Source organism: Suricata suricatta, chromosome 1 (assembly GCF_006229205.1).
Source record: "Suricata suricatta isolate VVHF042 chromosome 1, meerkat_22Aug2017_6uvM2_HiC, whole genome shotgun sequence".
Taxonomy (NCBI): Eukaryota; Metazoa; Chordata; class Mammalia; order Carnivora; family Herpestidae; genus Suricata; species Suricata suricatta.
In genome coordinates, this window is record NC_043700.1 from 12,263,422 (window position 1) to 12,270,645 (window position 7,224).

Sequence of the window (7,224 nt, forward strand, 5' to 3'; positions counted from 1 at the left end):
AATCTGCTTTGGATTCTGTGTCTCCCTTTCTCTCTGCCCCTCCCCCAGTTGTGCTTGCGCGCTCTCTCTCTCTCTCTCTCTCTCTCTCTCTCTCTCTCTCCCTCTCTCAAAAACAATAAATAAATGTTAAAAAAAATCTGCCCATATATGATGTTAATATGACACCTGATGTGCTTTCATATTAAAATAGTGGCATTCACTAAAGATGTGAAAAGATTGAAAAGATGCCAGCAACTTGGTATAATTTCGATTTAGGCTTGCTTCAAGAGAAGGGCTGAATCCAAGGACTAAACATGATCTAAACTAGAGCAAGTCTAAGACCATCATGACTTATGTAAACAATTCTTAGACTCTGGTTTTTGTAAAAAAGTAAACTTTCAGGGCCCTTTAACCAGCGAAGATGTGAAAGTGATATTGTTAGCATATTGAAGACTTCCGTGAAATTTTTGATAAGCATTCTCAACTTTTCTTAATCTAAAATACGTCAACTGATAATGGAATGCAAATGGCTATGTACAATTTTCTTTATAGTTCCATATGAAAATTATATAGATTCCCATTGAAATGGAGGGGGGTAAAAGGACTCTATATTTACAAGTTTTCTTCTTCTTATTTTTAATTAGCATTCTTCCAGAACCAATTCATTCTGACAGGTACATCAGAATGTAGGGACTTTTATTGTTCAGGCACTAATGCCAGTTTCTCTTCACACACTCTGTGGTCCTCTGCTCCCAGAAGCAATAAACCATAATGGTCTCACTCACCAAGGCCTTTTAATTCATGGATCACAGACATGATAAATCATAAGAAGTCCTCTGGTGCCTTTTTGTCTAGAATGGCCCGATTCTTGAAAGCCAAATGGAGAGCACCTTTTTAAACGGCATCTACTCCATTGAATAAGGCTGTTCATATCCAAGAACTGATTGAAAGTGTTTACGGAGGCATGTGCAATAGAAAGATAATACATTTTGAGACCAATGTGGACCCCCAAAGAGCCATGCTCTCATGGACGGATGACAAAGGAGCTTTTTCCTACCGTGCCTTTGGGATTCTGCTCCCATGATCTAAAGCCAGTTTTCCCATTTCATGGAGGAAGGTGCAGAAGACGCATTTTCTTTTCTTAATGTGGGATGTTTTGCTCATCTGTTTTCCACTTTACTGAGATATAATTGGCATACAGCATTGTGTCATTTTAAGGCGTATAGCAGGATTTGATGTGCATATATATTGCAAAATGATTGACCACAATACGGTTAATTAACACATCCGTCACCTCACATAGAAATACTTGTGGGGAGGGGGAGAACTTTTCAAATCAATTTTCTTAGCAACCTTCAAGTGTATGATATTGTTAACTGTAATTACCATGATATACATCACATCCTGAGAACTTATTTGCCTTAATACTACAAGTTTGTGTCTTTAGGTCACCGTCATTCATTCACCCCTGACCTCCTACCTCCCACCGCCGGCAACCACCGATCTACTCTCTGTTTCCATGAGTTCATTTCTTTTTTTTTTTTTCCAAGATTTCACATATGAGATCACACAGTATTTGTATTTCTCTGTCTGACTTATTCCACTTAGCATAATGCCCACATGTTTCTGCAACTAGCAAGATTTCCTTGTTTTTTTCAGGGCAGAATCCTATTCATATCCATATATATCCATATCATAGTGTCTTTACTCATTCAGCCAGTGACAGACATGGGCTGCCTCCGTCACCTGGCTACTCTAAATAATGCTCTAATGAATGTGGGGGTGCAGGTATCTTTTGGAGTCAGTGTTTTTGTTTCCTTCAGATAAAGACACAGACACAGAAGCGGAATTGCTGGCTCATATGATAGTTCTACTGAAAAAATTTTGAAGACCCTCCATACTGTTTTCCAGAGTGTCTTCCATATTCCCACCCACAGTGCACGAGTGTTCCCTTTTCTCCTCATCCTTGTCAGAAATTCATATTGGTTTTCTTTTGATAATAGCCATTGTAATGCATGTAAGGCAGTAACTCGCTGTGGTTCTGATTTTGCATTTCCCTGCAATCAGTGATGCCAAGTACCTTATCAGGAACCTGTTGGCTCATTGAAATAGGAAAATATCTATTGAGACAATTTGCCCGCTTTCCAGATTATTTTAGTTTGGTTTTGTTCTTTGAATTCCTCATGTGCTTTTGATATTAACCCTTTATCAGATATATGATTTGCAAATATCTTCTCCCATTCTGTAAGTTACCTTTTTTATTGTGTTGATTATTTCTTGAGCTGTGGAGAAGTTTGTAGTTTGATGTAGTTCCACTTATTTATTTCTGCTTTTGTTACCTGTGCTTCTGGTTTCATATCTAAAAATTATTGCCAAGACCAATGTCAAGGACCACTTTCCCTATATTTTTTCCTAGGATTTTACAGTTTCAGGTTTTACATTTAGGTCTTTAATGCATTTTGAGTTAATTTTTATAAGCGATGTAAGACAGAGTTTCAGTTTCATTCTTTGGCATGTGGATTTCCAGTTTTGCAACACCATTTATTGAAGAACTATCTTTTCCCCATTGAGTATTCTTGACTCCATTGTCAAATATTAGTTGACTATATATGTGGGTTTATTTCTGGACTCCTGATCGTCTGTCATTGGTTTATTTATTTTTTTATGCCTGCACTGTACTGTTTTGATCACTATAGTTTTGCAGTATACTTTGAAATCAGAAAGTATGATGCTTCTAGCATTATTTTTTTTCAAGATTGCTATATGGGATCTTTCATAGTTCCATATAAATTTTAGGATTTTTATTTCTGTAAAGAACTGCCATTAGAATTTTGATAAGGCTTACATTGATTCTATAGATGGCCTTGGATAGCATGGATGTTTTAACAGTACTGATTCTTCCAACCCAAGATCATAGGGTATATTTCCATTTGTTTATATCTTCTTCAGTTTCTTTCATCAATATCTTATAATTTTTAGTATACAGAGTTTCACCTCCTTGATTACATTTATTCATAAGCATTTTATGGTTTCTGATGCTATTGTGAATGTGACTGTTTATTTTTTTCCAGATAGTATGTTGGTAGTATATAAGAATACCATTTTTCTATGTTGATTTTGTATCCTGTAACTTTACTGAATTAACTTGTATCAGTTCCAACACTTTCTAGGCAGAATTGTTAGAGTTTTCTCTCTCTCTTTTTTAAATTTTCTTAATGTTTATCCACTTTTGAGAGAGAGAGAGAGAGTCAGAGAGACAGAGCATTAGCGGGGGAGGGGCAGCGAGAGAGAAAGACAGAATCTGAAGCATGCTCCAGGCACTGAGTTGGCAGCACAGATCCTGATGCAGGGCTCAAACTCGCAAACTGCAAGATCATGACTGGAGCCAAAGTCAGATCCTTAACTGAATGAGCCACCCAGGTGCCCCTGTTAAGGTTTTCTCTGTATAAAATTCTGTCATCTGCAAGAAGAGATAATTTTACTTCCTTCTTTCTAGTCTGGATGCCTTTTATTTCTTTCTATTGGCTGACTTCTCTATGACCTCCAGTACTGTGTTGAATAGGAATGATGAGAGTGGACATCCTAATTTTTGTTCCTGATCTTAGAGAACCATTGAGTGTAATGTTAGCTGTAGGCTTATCATAAATGGCCTTTGCTACATTGAGTTGTGTTCCTTCTGTACCCAATTTGTTGGGAGTTTTTATCATGAAATAATATTGAATTCTGCCAAATGTTTCTCTTGCATCTATTGACATGGTCATATTGTTTTAATCTTTCATTCTGTCAGTGCGACATATCACATTCATTGATTGGTGTGTTGAACCATCCTTGTATCAGTGTATGGTCCTTTTAATATGTTGTTGAATTTCGTAGCATTTTTTTGAGAATTTCTGCATCTATATTCATCAGGGTCTACAGCTTTCTTTACTTATAGTGCCCTTATCTGGTTTGGCATCAGTATAATGCTAGATTTATAAAATAAGTTTGGAAAGGTTCATGATGGAAGAAGTCTTAGCAAAACCCAGGGAATTTCAGAAGGTCCAAGTTCTTTTTGCTGTAGCAGACAACTTCAAGAAAAGGGAAAGTAATAGAGGAAGGACCAGTAAATAATCTATTGTCAATAGAATTAACAGTCATTCACCTGATCTCCTAGACCATATAGACCCCAAGCTAGGCACAAATAATGTATTTTCTCAGTTCTAAAAGTTCTATCTATAGGGCCAGTTGGTTAAGCATACAACTTCAACTCAGGTCATGATCTCAGGGTTCATGGGTTCAAGCCCTGTATGGGCCTCTGCACTGACAATGTGGAGCCTGGGATTCTCTGTCTCCCTCTCTCTCTGTCCCTCTCCCACCCTCACTCTGTCGCCCTCTCAAAATAAATAGATAAACTTAAAAATAAGTTCTGTCTATAAAGCTAGAAAAATCCTAACCATGATATATAATGCCATAATTCTTTTTGTTTCTTCTATTTTACATCATAAAGTTACTACATTTTCTTTTTTTTTTTTCCAAATATTGGGCTTTCTATTGACATGAGCACAGATAGAATGAATTCCCTCCCCAGATGACTTTCCTTGTTCTTTCTTTAGGAGCAAATTTTTAAAGCACATTCACAGACTGGCCTCTCTTCCCTGCTTTCATCACCATAAGGGGAACACAGATTTTTGTACACAATACTCATCTGACTGGGTTCTTCAGATGAGAAAAAAAAAAAGTCAGCATCACTAACAGTGTTTTAAAATATTCTGACCCTCTGTAGCATCAAAGTTAATGCTAGTTTATAGGATTTCATTGGGTCTTCACAAAGAAAGTAATCAATGACTATTGACATCCTACAGCACAATAGGCATTAAATTATAGTGTACTTCTCTATGCATCTGGAAGGATTTTATTTTACCCTTTATGTAATGAAGATTTTTGAGGGGGAGAAAAAGCAAGTTTTGGGTCCTATTTTCCTCAGTGTTCAATAAATAGAGCAAATATAAAATCTATATACAAATCTGAGGACATGTGTTTTACCCAAAATTACTTCATTTTTGCCTTAATGCTAATTGCCATCCCAGAATCTCCAATGAGTGATGTTCTTTGGGATTAACTGTTAAGACCTTGGAGTATCAGCTTGATATCGATTCCTCGTTGGATAAATGCTGTTCACTCTTAGTAAAAAGGCTGATAGTATTGCTAGTTAAGGAAAGGCTAGAAAGCCTAAGTTCTAATACTGACAGTCTGGATAACATGTTTGTAAGACTCCATTAATTCCATTTTAACAATGTTATTAAATAAAGACTTCCTTGTCTTCTTCATCTGCAGATCATAAAATGTATAATAATATTCACATTTGAAAATCTCACTGCAATTCTCAAGGTTAAGGCACATTTATGCTTAGAAGAAGCTGGCTTTTAAAATGATTTTACGATCTGCAAAGTAGTTGGCATGGTTTAATAAAGAGCAATCAACTTTTATCTAGAAGTGACCCACACTTCCAGAGATATGATTTGAAAAATCATCCTGGTTTGTTTTCTTTGATAAATCATTAGAGATTTCATTTGTTAGCTTCATTTTAAGAAAGGATTTAAGATCCTCCTGTACTTTGCTTCTTTTTCTCTCTCTTGGGTTGTTTTTCTTAAGGTCATTCCACAACTGAAATGAGTCTACAAAGAAGGAGAAAGAAAGTGTTGCTGTCTTGGAAGGGACTCATAGAGAAGAGGTTGAAAGCCGGGTTTGGGGACTAGGAATAGCTTTATTGTGTCCTGACTCTTTATTACCAGAGATAATTGAGAGTCGACTGAACTTTGATGAATAATGAATATACACCAAGGTGTCTTTTAATATATAAATAAAGATGTTAGATTACTTTCAAGGAAGTAAAATCTTATTATTTTTGTATTTTCTTAAAATATAAGCCCACCAGGCTAGCAGAGTTAGTCAGAAACAAATCAAACATCATATATAAAATAAGATGTGTGTGTGTGACAGAGAGAGAGAGTGAAAGAGAGAAAAGAAGAGAGACAGGGAAGGAGGGTGCAGGAGAGGGAGAGAATGAATGAAAGCTAAATTTTTGTACTCTGAGCACATCAGGAAGTGATTCATTCTGGCTACTTTAACCATTTTGATTGGGCTTTCTCTAAACGAGCTGTTTCCAAATTTGTTTCTTTTCTTTGCTTTTTTCTCTTTTTTCTTTTTTCTTTTCTTTTCTCTCTCTCTCTCTCTCTCTCTCTCTCTCTCTGTCTCTCTCTCTCTCAGAGTATGAGATTAGAAAGGAAGGATAGTAGGAAAACTCTCTTCCAGAGAGGGGGCATTCTCAAATGAATGCCCCCTTCTTCCAAACTTCAAATGTAATTTAACTTTTTTAAAAAAACTTAAAATGTTTTTAATTTATTTTTGAGAGAAAGAGACAGTGTGAGCAGGGGAGGGTCAGAGAGAAAGGGAGACACAGAATTGGAAGACAGGCTCCAGGCTATGAGCTAGCTGTCAGCACAGAGCCTGACACGGGGCTTGAACCCACAAACTGAGAGATCATGACCTGAGCTGTAGTCAGACACTCAACTGACTGAGCCACCCAGGCACCCCTGATTTAACTTTTTCCTAAGAGCGCAGGGCCATAGTTGAAAATATTGCACAATGACTCTTACCCTTTATATTAACTGATATCAGACAACCCAGCTTTTTTGAATAACTGTCTCCTTAAAAAAATTTTTTTTTGTTTCAGTGTTCTTCTCTTCAGTACCTACAGTTACTATAGGCAGACTTTTAATTTTCTGTTTCTAAACCACTACATTTTCTAAACCTATATAATCAAGTTTATTAGAAATATATACAAAGTTAAAGAAGTTGCAAAGAAGTTCTTATGAGTGAAATGCATAGAATTTAGCCTGGGCACTTTTCAACACATATATAAACCACTCAAAACAATTTCTCCCTCTCCCTTGCCCCTTCTTCCTTCAGTTTCCCCTTGGTCATAGTCCAAATTGCCCTACCATTGAATTCTATATATGAAGGTATAAATTTGGAGTGGGATTGATAAACGGAAAATTGCAAGGTGACAGTAAAATGGTTTATAGAATATATGTGTACATAAAATAAGTGACTCAGTAAGAAACATTTATCTGTATATAAATGTACAGCTATGTGACATATAATTGATGTATGAATAATATACATTTTTATTAAGTACAATTAACCATTATAAGAGTGAGAACCAATGAGAGTGTTCTAGATTTCGGCCAACCCCATGGGTATGGA